Source organism: Dermochelys coriacea, chromosome 25 (genome assembly GCF_009764565.3).
Source record: "Dermochelys coriacea isolate rDerCor1 chromosome 25, rDerCor1.pri.v4, whole genome shotgun sequence".
In the NCBI taxonomy this organism is placed as follows: domain Eukaryota; kingdom Metazoa; phylum Chordata; order Testudines; family Dermochelyidae; genus Dermochelys; species Dermochelys coriacea.
This window is the reverse complement of record NC_050092.1, coordinates 9,551,919-9,572,501: the sequence shown is the minus strand read 5'-3', so window position 1 is coordinate 9,572,501 and position 20,583 is coordinate 9,551,919.

The window sequence follows — 20,583 nt, the reverse complement described above, 5'->3', positions numbered from 1 at the left end:
CACCCTGGCCTGCCAAGCAGTAAATTGCCACCTAGATGGGCCCGAAATAGAAAAGGCAAAAGGGTGAGAGAAAGGAAGTACCATCCTGTCCATTTTACAAGTGGGGGAGTTACGTTCAGAGAGAATAAAGGCCACATTTCCGAGAGGGCTCAGCGCAAAGGAGCTCCCTCTGGGACACCTCTGACCAGATTTTCCAGAGGGCAGCACCCAGCATGTATGAAACAAAAGGGCCACTTATTCTGGTGCTTCAGTGGGAGCTGTGCTCTTTCGAAAACCTGGCACTGAGTGACTTGCCCAAGGTCAGGGTAATGGGGAGTACTGGCCCTTTAAGAGCAAAGGGATCCAGAAGACCCCATTCCAGAATGTTGGAATAAAGGAAGGCCCAGAAAATGGCCTGGTGGTGGAAGAGAGGAAGTGGTCCCAGGAATAAGGAGTTGGATGAGGGGGGGGAAACTCCAGGACACTGTTCCTTTAAGGGGCAAGGCTCAGGACCCTTGTAGTGTAGGGTGGGACAGGGCTCTCTTCCAGCCAATCAGGAGGAGCTCTCTGCAGGAGGGCGGTATATAAAAACTGCCTTTTGGCTCAGAAGAAGGGAGCTGCTGCAGGAGAAGGAAGCCAGGGCTGTGCTCCAGCTAGAAAGGGCTGGAACTGGCAGTATGGGGTGGAGCAGGTGGACAGAGGAAAAGCTCTGGTTGTAGCTGAAGTGCTGGAGCAAAGAATGAGCTGTTGAATTTTAGTTATGGACTTTGTGTTGGGGGCTCTCTGGGAATTGTTTTGTCATTAAGGACTGTGTTGACTCCAGAAAGGGGTGCGGTGAGCTGTGATAGAGACTCTCTGAAGTGCTAGAGGAGGCTAATAGGGCAGGGTGCCTGTAAAGTGACCCTGGCCACAAGGGGGTGCTCAACAAGCAGCCCCCCGTGCATATTTGGTAGGGTGAGGAATTGAACTCCGGTCTAGCGAGTCCCAAGCCACTGCCTGACATGAAGCCACCCTATCCCTTTGTCCTTTAGCAGTCTCGTTGGTATACTGTTTATGGTAGCACCTTGGGACCCCAGTCACACACTGGGACCCCAGAGTGCTATGTTCTGTGGACACACAGAACAAAGAAGTGGCCCCTACCCCAGAGAATTTCCACTCTACACAGCTTCCAATCTAGCGCTCCTTTAGTGGGGCTTTGCCTGGCCAATAGTGGAGTCAAGGTTTGGTGCTTGTTCATCTATTATCTCATCAGGCAAAGAAAAATAGCTCAGCATTCAGCTGTCAACACACTCCTTCTGATGCGCACAAGCATCCCCATTAGGAAGATTAGTACCTTCCAGCCAGCTGCTGCAGGTACTGCCCAGGCTCCTGGGGAAGGAGTAGAGCAAGTGTCCTCTGCTTGAAGGTCACTAGCAGTGAAGCTCCAGGCAAAGGAATGGGCAAAAGCACTCGGAAGATTAATGGCACTTCAAGGTTTAGATCTCAGTGCTGGGAGAATCCATAGGGAGAGCCAATAAACGCTAATATGATTTTACATACAAATGAATCATTTAAAGGAGTGAATTCCCCTGAACAGCCCTATACATGGCCATGTGTCTCTTGTAAGGAGCAGAGGAAACAGTCCCCACTGATTTACGGAATGTGTAATTAAATAAATGAAACCCTACTTTTCACATGTGAAGACTGGCCCTTACTTGGGTTTTACTCTGTCCTTAACTCAGGCAATACTCAAGGGGAGTTAAGTGTAGAGAGTGTAAGCCCATCTTTCCCCACTGGCCCCTGTCCGTGGCTAGTACAGAGAGAAGATAACAGTTTGTTACTGCTGTTAGCAGATGGGGTTTCTCCTGTAGCTCAAGGGGTAAAAGTCAGGGGGTTGGTTTTGGGTTCAATCCCTCTGTGGTGGGGGTAGTTATACATAGCAGATGTTAGGACCTCAGGGTTTGGCCTTGCTTATTTAATCTGGCAAACAGCCAGGAAATTGCAATGCTAGTTAATATTAATCCTTACTTACCCTGGCCTCTGTCACCACAGTGTCTGACAGGTTTCAGAGTAGCAGCCGTGTTAGTCTGTATTTGCAAAAAGAAAAGGAGGACTTGTGGCACCTTAGAGACTAACAAATTTATTTGAGCATAAGCTTTCGTGAGCTACAGCATCCGATGAAGTGAGCTGTAGCTCACGAAAACTTAGGCTCAAATAAATTTGGTAGTCTCTAAGGTGCCACAAGTTCTCCTTTTCTTTTCACAATATCTGAGCACCTCAATCTTCCATGTATTAATCCTCCTATGGGGGGGGGGAGGTATTATCCCCATTTTACAGAGGAGGAAATGAGGCACACAGAGACTAATGGCCAGATGGTTAAAGGCAGTCATGGATCTAACTTCCATTGAAATGGATGAGAGTTAGAGCCAGATATTTAAAGGCATTTAGGCACCTAAGTGACTTACTCAAGATCACTCAGAGACAATGGCACATCCCCAAACTGAACCCTGGTCTCCCCAATCACAGGTGAGTGCTCAAGCCAACTCAGAATGGGGCAAAGGTTGGTGTTGTTTTTCCCCCTTGCTGGAGACAAGGAAACTGAGGTACAGGGTAGTTCTTATTTTCACAAAGTAGGGCAACGAAGCTCACCTTGCTCCTGGAAACTTGGCAAAAAATAGATATTTTGCTGTTTAGGTTCATTCCAACCTGACTTTCAAAGGCAAACTCCCTTCCCCCTCCCGCATGTTTTCCTTCCCCATTGAGGGCCAGTTCCTCAAACAGTGCCGATCAGGGCAGCACTCCTGACTTCACTGGGGCCAAGCCAATTTAATCCAGTGGAGGATCTGTTCCTTAGTTTGCTGAAATCCTTCTGAGACCACCCCACTGAAGTTTGTTCCCCACTCAGGTCTTGACCCCAGTCTCCTGTTGGGATATAAAACCATGCTTTGCCTGGGAGGGAAGAAATAGCCTGAAAGCTCTCCTACCCCCTTTCCCTTGCTGCAGAAAGCGTGGAGCAACAGTCTCCCACCCCACATTGCTTTTCATGAGTGGGAACTCGCTCACCCAACTTCCTCCTCTCTCGCCACGTCTGTGGGAAAGTCCACACTGCATCTGGGGCTGTGAATGGCAGCTTGTGTAGACATAGCCTGGCTGTAAACCACATTAACCTTATGGGGCTTTTTGTCTCCCTGTAGCAGTAGAAGGCTGTAAGGTGGGTTATGAGTCTGCTGCTACTGCCTCCAAGCTAACAGGCCTGCCTGGTCCTTTAACTCAAAGCAGTAGAGACTCACAACTTCAGGTCAAGGAGCCGATCCATGCAAATGACCCAACCTGTTCTGTTCATTCCATCTGAAGCTCTTGGTATTGGCCGCTGTCGGAAGACAGGGTACTGGGCTAGATGGACTATTGGTCTGACCCAGTCTGGCCATTCTTATGTTTTTAACCAGCGACATTGTTAAGCATAGAAATCACAGTCGCTGAATCCAGTTTCTTAACCACAGAATCATCTTTCCTCTCAGAAGGTACCTGGCGCTTTGATTTGGGCACTCATAATGAGATTTGGCAGGTCATTCGCTGTCCCACTGATCCCTGGGAAGATCAGATTGTGTCTAGAGACAGGCTGGAGCTGCAAAGTTTATATGTGGATCCAAAAATCATGGGAGGTGTTCAGCTCTCGGCCAGCCTTTTGATTCCACCAGTTCAGAACTGCCTGGGGTGCATGAATCTTTCATCCCGGGATGTCTGCTTATCCAGCCTAGCTGCCTGTCGTGCAACAGTTAATACCGTAATACTCTAAGGATTTTGTTTTGATTTTTATAGCATTACACGCCAGCCTTATTGGATTTAAATGGTTTAAATTAACTGCATTATTTAATGGATTGTCCAGATTAGGGCAGAATCTGCAAAGGCTGTTACTTCAAGAGGAGCGGCTTCAATGGGGGGAAAGGATCTCAGCCCAACATTAGCACCCTGGAGGGCGCACGAGTCCTGCCAGGCCCATGCGTGTCCTTTATTGACATTCTCTCCTATGCATTTAGCCAGGTTTGTGTTTAGTTTAATAATCTCCTGAAAGTTTAATTGTTGCTTTAGTCATCCATGACCTTTCCTTCTCATCTGGAGACATATTATTGCTAATCTACAAATTTCAAGAACCAGATTTATTTGCAAAACCAATTATTCTGCTATGCAAATCTCCTCTCCTCTCCCAGCTTGCTTGAACAGGGCCTCTTACAGCTACCATAAGATATAGACACTCTTCAAATATTTAAATGTAAAATTTATCTATATTTCTTTCAAGCATGCCCAGGTTCTGTGTGGTGCAAAGTTAATTAAAATCTTTATAATCAAATGCAGGTTTCCTGACCTTGATCCAGTCTTGGGTGAGCTTAACCTCCCAGTTCTTCCCTGAAACAGCAGGGCAACTGGCGCTCGCAGCTAGACAAAAATCAGCTTCACTACGGTAAACTTCTAATGGGGGAACAAATCCTCACCATGAGCATCAGATGTGATGGTGTCAGTTTAGTAACGGTGCACAAGCGCTTCTTTCAGAGGCTGTCTGGAGGCTCCTCTTAGGGCTAGATTTTTGTTGTGGTGGTTGTTGCATCTAACAGGCAGCATAGTCTGGATGGGCAGAGGTGGCTTTATGCTAATTTGGCACTTGCCAAATTCTGGCCTGCCAGCCGCCTATGCAATCCAGAGAAGTCTAGGGCCCCCATGGGATGCTCTATGGCTCAGAATAGCTAGAACTATGTCCTTATTCTGTGCAGGCGGGTGGTATAGAGTCATCTACGCTGCCCCTGTACCTTCACGAGGACCTCCTGCCCTGGAGGGGATTCCCCAAGGGGTCTGTGCTACCGGAGTGGTGTACAGGGGCCACTGGAAGAGAGGAGAGAATCGGGGCCTCTTCACATAGGAAGTGAGAGGGGTTCTTGGTGACACTGAGCTAACCCTTTGGTGTTTTATGTGAGTAAGAACTAAGCTAGTTCCTTTCTTCAGTAGCCAATGGGTTTGCCTACATGGGAGCAGCATTTGGCTAGGAATCACAAGCTGGAAACTAGCCTGGTTCAGTTCTAGCCCAGTTATGATTTTATATAGGGTAACCAGATAGCAAGAGTAAAAAATTGTGACACATGATTTTGTTCGGACACCTAGAACCCTGGCTAAGTGCTTTTTATTTATAGAGATTGACAGAAATAAAATAAGTCCATAAAAGTTTTTGCAGTCAGTATCAGCATTGGAGTAAATCCCTAGTTGGTTTATATTTAGTAGGGTTAATAAAATGCATCCATATTATAGTAAAATGTCCAATTCCATGGTAAGTTGCAAACCGTAAAGGTTTCCAAAGAAAACATAAGGCCAGATCACCCCTGGCTGTGTGCTGGAGTGTACAGTGGGTATAAAATGTTAGCAAATCGGAAGGGTGGCGCCCACTTTATATTAGTGCAAGTTACTGCAGAAGGTGCAGGGACGGTGGTGAATTAGGGCCAATGGTCGGTTTTCTCCAAGCGCAGTGACTAGCCAGCTCAAAGAACTCAGGAAGGTGCTTCACCTCTCTCTAACATTCCAATGAAAAGTGAGCCTCCATTCTCATGCAACCTGTGCAGGCATTTACATCTAGGGAAAGAGGGTGTAAAATACCACCATTCTGCTCCAGTAGCCATTTACACAGGTATAAATGACTCTACACAATGTCGGGCAGTGGAGAACTGGGCTCAGCATCTCCTACTGTGATTCAGTGTGACTCTGTTGGCTTAAATGGGGTTACTCTACATTTATGCTGGTGCAAACAGGGATCAGAACCAAGCCTGTTGGGTTTCTGTGTCATGCGGCTGATTCTCTTCTCGCTTACAAATGAAGAGTAACTCCACTGAAATTACCTTGTAAGCCCAGCATAAAGGCCTGCTCTGTTGCCCATTGACGTTAATGGGAGCAGCAGTGGTCAAGAATGCTAACAGGAACTAGTAGGAAAGGGATAGAAAATAAGACAGCAAATATCATAATGTCACTGTATCAATCCCTGGTGCACCCACATCTTGAATACTGTCTCCAGTTCTGGTCACCCCATCTCAAAAAGCATATAGTGGAACTGCAAGAGAAGAGCAACAAAGATGATCAAAGGTCTGGAACGGCTTCCATAAGGGGAGAGACTAAAAAGATTAAGTCTGTTCACCATTGACAAGAGATGGCTAAGGGGGAATATTATAGAGGTCTATAAAATCATGAACAATGTGGAAAAAATGAATAGAGAAGTGTTATTTATCCTTCCAAAATACCAAAACCAATGGTCACCCAACAACATGAATAGGGAGTAGGTTTAATACAAACAAAAGAAAGTACTTTTTCACATAACAGCCAACTCACCTGTGGAACTCATTGCCATGGGATGTTGTGTTGGCCCAAAGTATAACTGGGTCCAAAAAAGAAATGGATAAGTCCACAGAAGATAGGTCCACAAATGGCTACTAAACAAGATAGAGATGAAGGGATGGTCAAGGATGCAAGGAGACTCTAAACCTCTGACTGTCGTAAGATTGGGAATGGAAGACAGGGATGGATCACTCCATAATTGTCCTGTTCTGTACGCTCCCCATGAAACTCTGGTACAGGACACTCTCAGAAACAGGACACTGGGCAAGATGGACCATGGTCTGACCTCAGTGGGCATTGGGTCAGGCCCTAAGTGAACAAAGAATCAAGTCTGACATTGTCGAGTTGGGCATCATTACTCATTTCCAAAAGATGGCTGGTCCAAAGCCGCTGAAATCAACGGGAGTCTTTCCACTGGTGTCAATGGACCAGTCCCAACTGGAAAGTTGTCTTGCCTCAAATTATGCTCAGTTTTATTTCTTCTCTTTCAAATGGGGGAGATTCTTTAATTTGTCACATAAGTGGAAGGTTCCAAACACCATTTACCCCAGGAGATGTGGGGAGAGATGCTATTCTCCAGGTCAATTTGTGAGTCATTTACTTTGTCAGTCAACCTAGTTTTACTCTCTCGGAGACAATATATCTGGGTTATAAACCTGAAACTCAAAACATAACTCATCAAATTTAGTAACGAGACTGTCATCGTTAAGACCAATGATCCTTAACCCCTTATCTAACTCTGGAGGATCATTCTCTCCAGTCATTAATTTAAGCTTATTTTTAAGTATTTTTTTTAAAAGGATCTCTCTTTGAAAGAAACGGTCACTAATTCTACCATCATTTTGTGTATTAAGTGGCACTAATTTAATAATAATAGTAATAATAATTTATTGAGATTTCCCAGCAAATTCTAGTGCAGTGCAATTAACATTTATTAACCAGACCCCCCCAAGCTGAGCAAGAGTTGCGGAAGCCCTTAAGTGCAGCAGAACCAGAGTTTAATTTATTAATGCTAGTAAATGCACAGATGAATGGTAGTCTGGCCTAATGGATAACCCAATGGCATTGGAGCCAGGAGACCTGGGTTTTGTTCCTGGCACTATGTGATGTTGAACAAATTACTTTCCCTTTCTCTGCCTTAGTTGCCCTGTCTGTAAAGTACTGAGTAATGATGCTGACTTTCCTTTGTTAAGTGCTTTGAGATCTGTGGATGAAAACAGCTGTGAAAGCATTAGTAACGAGAGGCAGTGTAGCCTGGCGAATAGGACACACATGATAGAAAGAACAGAGTTTGGTACCCGTCTCTACTGCTGAGTCCTTGGGCAGGTCACATCACATCTCTGTAACTCGTTTTCACCATGTATAAAATGGGGGTAATGATGACTACCCACCATGGTAAAACACAGAGATTTAAGGAGGCGTATCTATGTACCTAGCTCAATGTTTGGACCAGGTTCTCAGCGACACCCAGTATCCCGTGGGAGTAGGGTGACCAGATGTCCCAATTTTTATAAGGACAGTCCCGATATTTGGGGCTTTGTCTTATATAGGCACCTATTACCCCCCACTCAGTGTCCCAACTTTTCACACTTGCTGTCTGGTCACCCTACATGGGAGGGAGGGGCACAAAAGATCTGGTTGCAGCTTTGATCCTGCGGCCATATTTCACTCCAGCCCCCATTTTTAGCATACTTTAGAGCAGCCTTTGGACTGCTCCAAAGTACATTGGCTGGCTATGGGCCCAAGGGGCTAGTACTCAGATCAGTAATAGCCAGAGCAGCACAAAGGGGGTGGGGCAAAGCAAGAATCTGCCCCAATATTTACAGTGAAAAATTGTCCTGGAAAATGAAAAAGAAACTCAACCAGCCCAGCAATATACATGTCCAGGAACCTTTGAAGCTAACACCGTGCCAACAAAAACACAGAGATCCATGTCAACTGGAAAGATGCAATTCACAGAGGGAAGGGAGTCTCAATAACAGACAGCTCTATGGAACCAATTTACTTGGAGACGGCACACCATTTAAATCAGCCAGGGCTCAAAAGACACGTAGCTTGTGTCAGAAGAGATCTAAACTGATTGTAAACTCATCACTGACTAACAAAAGATGAGGGAAGACAAAACAATTACAAGCAGATAATGAAATGTGTAGTTGGTAATATAAAGTGAGCCCCGAAAGGAATAAATCACAGTTAGCTGCATTTAAAACAGCAGGATGGGTTGCAAAGTGGCTAGCAGGTTTGCTTGGGTTAAGGTAGGATGTAAGACCACGGGGATTTGCAAATCCAAGCAGGATGGTCTTGTGGCTAAGACTTTAGACTGGGACTCATGAGCAGGGTTGAATTTCTAGCTCTGCCATTGATTTGCTTTGAACTTGGTCAAGTCAGAGAAATGCTCCGTGCCTCAGTTTCCCCATCTGTAATTGTCCTGGAGAAGCTCTGAGCTAGCAAGGCGCCCAGATCCAAAGTTTCCCAAAGATTGGTGCGGGTTTGGATCCAGTGCTTGGTTCAGGCCCACCTCTGTATATCCCCCTTGCTTACCTAAACACTGGGGATGTTTGGATTTAGATTCAAATTTGGCAGCTCAGGTCCATCTCTAATCTCATAACAGGTCAGTCCTGGCCCAGACTGCTGCCCATGTCCAAACTTTATGAACCATTAGCTCGCTCTCTTTTTCTGCCTGCCAGAAAGGAAGGAATAAGGCTAAAGGCCTCATTCCCCATTGCCCTGCACATTGTGCAGTCATTTACACCACTGCAACATGAGGTGTAAAACCCAGCTGTCCTGTTCTGGTTAATGTTTATGCTCACTTTGCAATGATGTAAATCATTGCACAAGCCTCAGGGCAATGAAGAATCAGGCCCTAAATCGGGGTGGGCAAATCGGGTTTGGGGCGCAGAGGGCTCAGGGCTGCAGGCTCCAGGCGGCACTTACCTCAAGCGGCTCCCGGAAGCAGTGGCATGTCCCTTCTCCGGCTCCTATACAGAGGTGTGGCCAGACAGCTCTGCGCACTGCCCTGTCCGCAGGCGCTACCCCTGCAGCTCCCATTGGCTGTGGCTCCAGGCTAATGGGAGCTGCGGGGCCGGCGCTTGGGGCAGAGGCAGCGTGTGGAGCAGAGTCCCCTGGCTGCCCCTTTGCGCAGAGGGAAGGGGAACATGCCACTGCTTCTGTGAGCCGCGTGGAGCGGCCCCCGACCCTGTTCCCCGGAGGGAGCGCCGGAGCAGAGAAAGCCCCAGACCCCCACGCCACAGCGGGAGTTTGAGGGCAGGATTAAAATGGCTGATGGGCCGGATCCGGTACATGGGCCATAGTTTGCCTGTCTCTGCCCTAAATGGTGCCAAGACCTAGTCCAGCCAAACAGCCCTCATGGAAAATCTCCCACTGCGACCTCCTGCTCTACAAGGCTCAGGTCTCCAGCTCTTTGGCATCAGGCCCTTCCCTTAGATTCCAAATCTGTAAGTCCTTAGGTTCCTTCCCAGTGCAGGACCTGGATCTTACCTTACCCCTGCAGGAAAGAGTCACAGGAACTGGGCTATATGGATGTAGAATAGAATAGGTGCTGCTCTCTGTCTTGAGGTCTCTTCTCCTCTGCTTTTCTAATGACTAGTGAATGGTGGAAGGTACCTTTCACACCCGTGCTTTCTTTCCCTCTGCCAAGGCGGGGTGGTCTCTCTGCCATTTTCAGGCCCTGGATGTGACATTGGACCTCTGGCGAGAGAGACCCCCTTAGACCAAGAATTCCTTTTCCTGGTGTTAGGGAATAGCATGCGAATCGCCTGGGTAAGAGCCCAGTGTAGCTCAAAAGCTCCTCTCACTCATGAACAGAAGTCGGTCCAGTGAAAAATATTACCTCCCCCACCTTGTCTCTCTAATATCCTGGCCCATCCCTCTTCCCTGCAGAAAGCCCTCTATAGCAGGCGTGGGCAAACTACGGCCCACGGGCCGGATTCGGCCTGCTAGCTGTTTTAATCCCTCCCTCGATCTCCCACTGGGGAGCAGGGTCTGGGGCTTGCCCCACTCCGGCAGTCCATCCAGGGAGCAGGGTCGGGGGCCGCTCCGCAGGGCTCCTGAAAGCAGTGGCATGTTGACCCTCTGACTCCTACACATAGGGGCAGCTGGGGGCTCCGCTCCGTATGCTACCTTCGCCCCAAGCGCCGCCCCCGCAGCTCCCATTGGCTGGGAACTATGGCCAATGGGAGCTGTGGGGGCAGTGCCTGCGGATGGGGCAGCATGCAGAGCCACCTGGCCACACCTCCACGTAGGAACCAGAGGAGGGACATGCCGCTGCTTCCGGGAGCCCCCTTGATGTAAGTGCCACCCATGCCCCAACCCCCTGCCCCAGCCCTGATCCCGCTCCCTCACCTTGAACTCCTCATTTCTGGCCCCACCCTGGAGCCCACACCCCCAACCCCAATTTCATGAGCATTCATGGCCCACCATACAATTTCCATACCCAGATGTGGCCCTCAGGCCAAAAGGTTAGCACACCCCTGCTCTATAGGGTCTGCAGGGAAGGTCAGAACAGTGCTGCAGAATCAAATGACCCTCCAGGTCCCCACTTCTGGGTTGGGGGGAGAGCTATGTGAGGAGAATCCTTCCCCTGGGAGACTGATCCACTCTCCTTGAATTAAAAATCCTCACTCTGGATTCTACAGCCCCAGCCCAAAACGCACCGACATCAATGGAAGCCCTGACCAACAGTCCTTGGGAGCCGGGCCTGTCTGTACAGAGAGCTCTTGGAGAATGAAAGGTAATAATTTCCTTGGAATCAGCTGGGCTGCTTCTCGACACCCCCGCGGGAAATGCTTCTCTTCCCCATTTCTGCTTTATCATTACCGAACCCTGCTGGGCTCCGTAGCCATTGGCTAATCGTGTGATAAGAGATTAAGAGAGAAGCCTAAACATGTTCATGGCCATTAACAGCGATTCCCCCAGCCCAAAGCCCCTGTGTATGATGCAGAGACATGAGGACGTCTCACACGCATCTCTCTGCCTGCTCGAAAGATGCTAGCAGGAACCCTGAGCGACCTGCTTGTACTTAGTCATGCAGATTCAAATTGTTTTAAGGTGAGAAAAATATATTATTAGAAGGAGCTGTGTTCCAGCAGCACTGCAAAGATAACTAGCACTTTCCCCATGCCCTTAGAGAGCTAGGTATGCCAGAGGGTAAAGAAGCATTTTGGAAGCATTTGTTGTACGTGAAGCAGAGATTTCTCTTGTGGGAAGGTCAGACAGGTTTTCTTCATGTCAACCAAAATAGAAAATCCCCTTGGGAGAATACTCTGTGGTGGATTTTCTCAGCTTTGGCTTCTGAAGGAATCTGTCCAAGAACTTCTGGGTGAGTCATGCTGTATGCTTGAGCACTAGGACGAGGATGGAGTATATTCCTGAGTCTTCTTTTGAGTCTTCAGTTTGCCCCAAGATGAAGCAGGGGATGTTGCCATTGTCATATTCTGGTGTTTCCGTTGCTTGAAGGAAGTAGGAGATGCCGATAATCCTTGGATTTGGAGTTGAGTTTATTCTAAGGAGCAACCCAGGCTGATTATATCCGAGATCCCCTTGTCTGATGTCACATTGCTCCAACATTTCAAAATTTCCTGCGGCGTGCCCCCTACGCGGAAAGCTACATCCAACTGGATCAGCCTGTTTCTTGGAGAGGGAGAGGGCTTGCTTGTGGTATCTCCTCTGTCTCTTGTATCTTTTGATCTACGCGATCTGCTCCTTGCTGGTTTGATAATCTTCTTGAACTTCTTAGTTAATCAAAAGGCATGCTGGGACCCAGAGTAGGGTCTAGATTTCCTTTTTTGGCTCCTGGAGGCTTCGAGATCTTCTTAGTTTCCTCACAGTTATTGTAAGTTCGTTGAAGGCAGGAAGCATCCTTTTGTTGTGTGTTTGTCCAATGCCTAGCACAGTGGGATCCTGGTCCATGACTACGGCTTGTAGGCACTCATGCATTACAAATAAATAAATCATAATATTGTCTTATGCTTTCTATACACAAGGCGCATACATGCTCTATCAGGCCAAGTGACTGATTGGTAATGGTAAGATAAAGAAGCAGTATGTGTGTGTGTGTGTGGGTGTGTTTCCTTTGTCACAACAAGCAGCATGAATGCAATGGTAGCTGCCTCTGTAGAACGAAGTTTCCTAGAAATTTAAATACACAGTGCACTGAACCCAAAATCATCACATTCATGTTAGCCCCTCCCCGCCATAAGATTATAACTTCACTGTAGGTTTCAGAGTAGCAGCCGTGTTAGTCTGTATTCGCAAAAAGAAAAGGAGTACTTGTGGCACCTTAGAGACTAACAAATTTATTAGAGCATAAGCTTTCGTGAGCTACAGCTCACTTCATCGGATGCATTTGGTGGAAAAAACAGAGGAGAGATTTATATACACACACACAGAGAACATGAAACAATGGGTTTATCATACACACTGTAAGGAGAGTGATCACTTAAGATAAGCCATCACCAGCAGCAGGGGGGGGGAAAGGAGGAAAACCTTTCATGGTGACAAGCAAGGTAGGCTAATTCCAGCAATTAACAAGAATATCAGAGGAACAGTGGGGGGTGGGGTGGGAGGGAGAAATACCATGGGGAAATAGTTTTACTTTGTGTAATGACTCATCCATTCCCAGTCTCTATTCAAGCCTAAGTTAATTGTATCCAGTTTGCAAATTAATTCCAATTCAGCAGTCTCTCGTTGGAGTCTGTTTTTGAAGCTTTTTTGTTGAAGTATAGCCACTCTTAGGTCTGTGATCGAGTGACCAGAGAGATTGAAGTGTTCTCCAACTGGTTTTTGAATGTTATAATTCTTGACGTCTGATTTGTGTCCATTCATTCTTTTGCGTAGAGACTGTCCAGTTTGGCCAATGTACATGACAGAGGGGCATTGCTGGCACATGATGGCATATATCACATTGGTAGATGCGCAGGTGAACGAGCCTCAAAGAGGCTTCATGAACAGCGAAGGGAGCACAGCAAAATACTAGCCTGGAATTCATTTAATCTCACATTAAATATTCTATTTGCTCAGGTTTGCTCCAGTGCAAACCCAACATAGTGACTGTACGAAATGATGCATCAAACCTGCAGTTGGGAATTTCCTTCTATGGCAAGCTAGCTGAACAGCTCTTCCTTTTTAATTTCCCCCTGTCCTGTAGCAAATGGCCTCTTTCCCCTGTCATCTGTGTAACATTTCAAGATTAATGTCTTCTATGGAAAGACAGAGAGTCATTTGCTTCCTTTTTGACAAAGCTTAAAGCTCTTTAGAGACCAAGTTCTGCTTTTGGTGTTATCAGTTGCCCAAGCGAATATATTTCAGTTGTTCAGCCAGTTCCTTCAAAGAATGGGTTAGCAAAACAAATAGTTACTGAGTCTGATCTTTAATTGACATTTGTGTAACCCACACACCTCCTGGGTGTGGGGTTCTGTCCCCTCTAGTGGCACTGAGACTACTTAGAGAGAGAGTAAATGCATTTGCTCTACAGCCTTAGCTAGCAGCCAGCTGGCTTTTAGCTTATGTGGGAGGCTCATGCACTGAACTCCAGAGGCACAAGGTTCGATCCTGCCCACTGACAACTAGGGTCTGTTGGCGCTACATTTGCACATGACTTGTGTTTGTGAACAGAGCTTGGATTTAAAGACAATTTGTAACAGGGCAAGAAGGCTGTGTTGGGGCCAGGAATTAGGAGACCTGAATGTGCACAAATCACTTCCTCTCTCTTTGTTCCCCATCTGTGAAATGGGGATAATAATATTTCCTTTCTTCCACTTTACATGCCCAGTCACACACATCCCTGGGCAGCCTGCACGTGACCCTCTCAGGCATGGCATCTTCTACTCTCTACCACCCTGGGACTGCCCATCCTTGGACCCCCTGACCCTCACCAAATCTAAAGGCCCCCTCCATCTCGGGAGGATATCTGCCTTGCGTATTTAGCTTGTAAGCTTTCTGGGGCAGGGACTGTCCCTCACTATGTGTCTCTTTCAGTTCTTAGCATAAGGAAGCCCTGACCTAGGCTGGGGCCCGCTAGGTGCTACCATAATACAAGCAATAGCAGGAACTCAGAAACTACGGTGATGGTGGCCATATGCGTAGATTGATTAGATAACTAACTGGATTAAAAGTGTTGTTTGTTTGTATTTCCAGTGAGAGACTGTTCTCTGGTGACCAGAGCAAGGGATTGGCTTTTGTATTCTGTTTCTGGGTCAGCCATTGACTTGCTGGGTGACATCCAGCATGTCCCTTTCCCTATCTGTAAAATTAGTGTGTTTTAAACTCTGCCATCTCACAAGGGCGTGGCTGCTATGAATGTTTGTGACGTATTCTGGGAGCTTTGGGCAGAAGGTGCTTCATGGGAGGTGCAAAGTATTAGTATTAATGTATCTGAATGACGGGGCTAGCGGAATGACACAGAAAGGCAGCCGTTTATTGCACTGTTGCTTTAAGAAGAGGTTGGGGGTGAAACGGAGGAAATGCATCAGGCCGCTGCTTGGGGATTGTTTAATGTGAAGTGTGGGGATAAAAATAAGCATTTTTTTTAAAGTGCAGACAATTAAAAATAAATGAAATGAAAACAAATAGAAGAGGCTGGTTTTGTGATTAGGCACTGAACTGGGACTCAGGAGATCTGGGTTCCATTCCTGGTGTGACCTTTGGCAGGTGACTTCATCTCTCTGTGCCTCAGTTCCCCTTCTGTAAATGGTGTAGTAATTCTTTCACCCTTCAGCTTGTCTAACTGGATTGTAAGCTCTGCAGGGCAGGGCCTGTCTCTCACTATGTGTCTGTACAACACCTAGCAGAGTGGGGCCCTGATCTTGGTTGGATCGCACATAAAGGGGCCTGCCCCCAGTGTAAATTACAGCATTCCCTGAAGGGACTAGGACAGCATACTATGGCCAGGCTCCTAATCTAACCCCTAGAACAGGGACTTGGAGCGGGGCCAGTTGAGAGCCCTCATACCAGCCGGGGAGGGCAGCTGTGCAGGGGCTAACAGTTTCCATCTCCTTTGTGACCCCTTTATGCTGCCCAAGTGGACCAAAGGGCCTTCGTGCAATGCAGAATCAAGCCCCCAAAGTGGGAAATGTGACCAGCCCCCTCCCGCCCCCTCGTTGTGAGTCCCAGGGACATTGGGGCACTACTGGGTTTGTGCAGTTGTGCTCGGAGAAGTGGCTTTGGAAAAATAATCCAATAAAAGTCACTTTCCTACTCGTCTTCCTGTTTGTCTGATGAGTCAGATCTGCTGACAGGGCTGAGTTTTTGCTGATGTTTAGCATTATGGAGCCATGCAGCTACTGGAGAGGGAGCTGGAGTCTGTTCTGGAGTAGGGGGGCAGGTGAGGGGTGGGGGCTGATCCCACCAAGAGAAAAATGTCTGGAAGGGGCATGTTTTCATTGGACTCTCTGACGTGCCTCCCAGCAGTGGGATCCACTCTTTGGATTTGAGCTGGCTGATTCCCTTTTCCCCCCGCACCACACGGAAGTCTGGTTTAAACCTCCACTGTTGTAAATCCATGCACTCACTTTCGCCTATGTTGATTTTCCCTGGCTGAGGCTCTGGCTCTTAATTACAGAATGTAACAATGAGCCCGATTCTGACTGTCTCATACCATCTTGGATCAGTGTGATTCCATTGACTTTGAAGGAGTTTCTCCTGATTTTACACTAATGTAACCACCTGATTCTTCTCCCACGGTGATTTTGCCATTGGCTTCGGGGAGGCTGCAGGATCAGGCTCTGAGATCAGAATCGGGTCCCCTGGGGCACCACCTCCTTTAAGATTTGGCCCTATAGTAAGCATTTGGGGCAAGTGTGGCGGCTTCTACAGCCTCTCCGCAGCCAGAAGAATAACACTCGGGTGAGTCCATGAGAAAACGGCTTTAATGTAATAAATTCTCGTGAAGAGCCCAACATGAATCTGTCAGACTCAAGTGCCCTAAAATATTCCAGACTACAAATGCAGGACCAACAGCGAGCTTGTTGATACAGCCTCAAGCCAGAACTAATCAGACATAGACATCATTTGCTTTCAATAGAAATTATATTCAAGAGGCTTGATCCCTGCTTGCCGGGAAGGATGGGACATGGAACAAAAAGATGCGGCAGCTGGATTTGCTGCTGTCGCTCTCATCTGCACAGCACTTCAATATCTCTCAGTGAAACCAGCTCTCCCTCTAACTCCAGATTTTGCTGACTCAGCACTTCACCCCCCAGTTCTTCCTAGGAAGGCGGTGGGAGATGGGAAAAACACCTTTTTTGTGTGTGCTGGCTTGTACATAATGGGACATGAAAGCAGAAATCAGCAGCGCTCAGGCTGGGTTGCTGTAAACCTCTCCGCATGTTGGTGATGCATCAGGACAAGAAAACAGTCCTTTCCCTTACTGAGCTGGTGCAGTGATCACATTAATTAGCCTTTCAAGAGGCCCTTTTTAAGCCCAGGAAAGCCGATGTCACTTGGTTTTGTAGCATCAGCAAAGGCTCATAAACAGTGCTGGGCTGAATCCAAGCAAAGGAACATTCTGAGCTCAGTGGCACCAGGAAGCCATCCAGAGAAATTCCACCGATGTGCACGGAGTACTGATTTACATCAATTCATGGGAATTAGCTCCCGGAGCTCATTTGATCTGATCAGCAGGGATGGGTAACGAGACACACTTGAGCTTGCAACCAGGGTTCAAACAGGATCAAATGCACACAGATTGGTCCTGGAGACTTGGTCTATACTCAGATGTGCTGGAACAAGGGGGGATCCAAGAGGCCATTGCACTCCCATTTTTCGCCATGGGCCCAGCTTCCTGCCTCTCCTCTTCCCGCCCCCGATGCCTCCCCCGCCTCCGGCCAGACTGGAGGCTGGAGCCTGGCCCAGGTAAGAGCAGCTCAGGGAGCCCGGGCAGCTGTGAGGTGCTGTGGGCCCTCCACCTGCCCTGGGCGGGGGGCTCAAGGGGCAGGGACATGAGCCAGGGGCTGCTCTTAGTAGGTGCAGTGGCCCAGGCTCCCCAGCCCAGCTCCAGCGTCCAGCTTGGCCGGGGGCAGAGCCTTGGGGGTAAGAGGAGCAGCAGGGGCGGGACCACAGAGGAGGCAAGGCCTTGTGGCTCCCCCTCTTTTAGGAAGAATCCATTGCTCCCGTCTACACTTAAAACCTTTTTTCAGCATAGCTAATTCTGTCAGATGTGTGAAAAAAACCTACATTTCGGACTGACATAGTTATGCTGACAAGGCCGCCCATGTAGCCGCAGCTAGGCTGCCAGAAGAGGGTTTCTGTTGACGTAGCTAACGTCATTCGGGGAGGTGATGCTTTTAGACTGGCAAAAAAACTCCTTCTGTTGGTGTAGGCTGCATCTACACTAGAGGGCGCTGCTGAGATAGCATGCAAGCACAGACTCTGTCCGGGTCTACATTACAGGGTTAGGTCACCATAAGTTGCCTTGTGTCGACCTAGCTGTGGAAGTATCTTCACTTAAATTTGGCTTCCACCGACGTAAGTGCCTCTTTACACCAAATTAATAACACCACCTCCCCCAGCGGTATAGAGTCCCGGGCCGTGTAATTAGGTCGACGTTGTGTCAGTGTAGACGCTGCGTTGCTTACGTTGACTGTTACTGGCTTTCAGGAACTGTCCCACAATGCCCCACACTGATGGTACAATCGATACAAGTGCTCCTGGAGAGCGCACTCGCTGCCAAAACGAGGAGCCAAGCGTGCGCGCACACAAGTGATTTAGTAACTGCGGTGGCCTTATGCTGATATAAGTTACGTCGTCATAATTCTGTAGTGTAGTCATGGCCTCAGTAGTGTAAACATAGCCTGAGTCTGGAAGAAATCTGGTTAACTTGGTGGGAGTTATTTCCCATTTTCATGGCACTGAGTTATTTTCTAGTTCTATTCATCTGGCTGCCTGCCAGGCCTGGAAACCAAATTGCACAAGTTTCAGAGTAGCAGCCGTGTTAGTCTGTATTCGCAAAAAGAAAAGGAGTACTTGTGGCACCTTAGCGACTAACAAATTTATTTGAGCATAAGCTTTCATGAAGTGAGCAGTAGCTCACGAAAGCTTATGCTCAAATAAATTTGTTAGTCTCTAAGATGCCACAAGTACTCCTTTTCTTTTTGCAAATTGCACAAATATCATAAAAATAAATGCTCTTCTCTGGGAAATGTCAGGTCCCAGAAAGAACAACTCAAAACCTCAGAGAGCCTGTTTTTAGGAGATCTGGAGCCCAGGTTTACAAATTTGAGTTTCAGAAAGTTTGGAGAAGTTCCAGAGTTTTGGGAGGTTTCATGTGAATGGGATGAAGACTCCAAGGGTAGGTCTACCCTGCAATTAAACACCTGTGGCTGGACACATGCCAGCTGTCTCAGGCTCACGGAGGTCAGGCTTCAGGGCTGTAAAACTTCAGTGTAAATGTTGGGGCTCAGGCAGGAGCCCGGGCTCTGCGACGCTCCCGCCTCGCGGGTCCACACTGCAATTTTGTCTACACCGCAATTTTACAGCCCCACGAGCCTGAGTCAGCTGACATGGGCCAGCAGTGGGTGTTTAATTGCAATGTCGACCTACCCCATGACATTTCTGTAATAATAGCGACTAATTAATGTTGATGGTCCCCACCCCCCTCAGCCATTATCACATCTTCGTCTTTGAGACCTCCAGCTTTGAAGCCGATACAGTCGGTTTGACCCTCCTTCCACACCAGTTTTGCGCTTGTAATTCTGTTAGGCCGGACCCTCAGCTGGTATAAACAGGCAGATCTCCGCAAAGGATTTACTGATATACGCCAGCTGGGGATCTGGCCCAGTGACTCTACTGCAGTCACTCCCGATTTTATACCCAGGGGAGGTGAGACTCATGCCCTGCATACAGCCAATGGGACTCACTGCTGCTGGAAGTCAGAGAGTCAAATACAGTAGCTGGACACTGCCCCCCGCCCACAAGAGCTGCATAGCTTTAGCATCAAAAACTGCTTTTTTAGCCATAAATACTATGGTAAATATAATGCCCTCTGATGCTCCAGAGCATGAATGATTCAGGGGTCAGAAAGGAAATCTCTCTCTCCCTCCATGTCAAGCATTCTGCAATTAGCAAGGTTTGTTAGCCCCGGCTCACCCGTTGGTGTCACTCTCGCTGGCCCATTGTGTCTGTTTATATTTGATGTCCCCTGAAGCACCAGGTGTTGGCCACTAACAGAGAGAAGAAAATGGAGGCGAGGGATTGCGATAACACCTAGCTCTTATCATCTCAAAGCACTTGAATATCATTATCCCCATTTTACAGCTGGGAAAACTGAGGCACAGAGTGGTGAAGTGACTGGCCCAGGGTCACCCAGTGGGGGCAGTAGCAGAGCTGGGGACTGAACCGAGTCCCAGCTGGTGCTCTATCCACTAGGCTATACTATCTAGTATGGCCAATCCTGCCATTCATGTCTACTTTCTAAAGTCCAGTAGCAGAAAATTCCATGGTTTTCCTAATATTCCTTTGCTCCTCCCCTGGTTATTTTTGCTCTTCTGTATGCTTCGTAAGACAGCAGCCCTGAGTGAAATGAACTCCCCATTAAGGGTTTATCTCCTTAGCAGAACCAATGATATTCTGGAACACTGCTCGGCAGTCTGGGCAATAGCCCCACAGCCCCTTCTGCCTCTCTTGTGCTTATTATCCTCATTGTCATCAGTGTTAGTCATTTCATGCTACTCCATTATGTTCCTTAGAGTGTCCTGCGGTAAAGACACTTCCAGCATTATTATTGCTTCTTTGAGCTTCTTTATATTTCTTCTACGGCTAAACACGGATCTAAAGAGCCACTTTGCAGGTAACATATTAACAAGTGCCTGCTTTTTTATCGGCACAATATGGGCCCGTAATCTGATGGTGATAAAAATCTGTCCCCTTTGCTGTGGCTCTTATCATTTAATTGGAGAGAAGTAGCTTGTTTGTTTGTTAATAATTTTATAAGCGGTGCTATCTGCCAGGAACCCCTTCGAGGAAAGGCACACGCACCTGCCGTTGATACAAAATATCTCCCTGATAAAAAGGGGTTTATGGCATTTAAATGTTCCTGTTATTGTTTGCAGGACGTAGGGTTCCTCTGGGGCACTCAGACCATTTATTCTACCTGCAGCCACAGAGCTCTATGTTTCACATAGGAGTCCCCCCACTCCTCCCAACTAACACACCCTGTGCCCAGACCTGCACCCCATTATCTGGGCAACCTGTGTTTTTGCAGCGCCTTCTGTTTCAGCTGTAACCAGCAGCCCAAACCTTTGGACA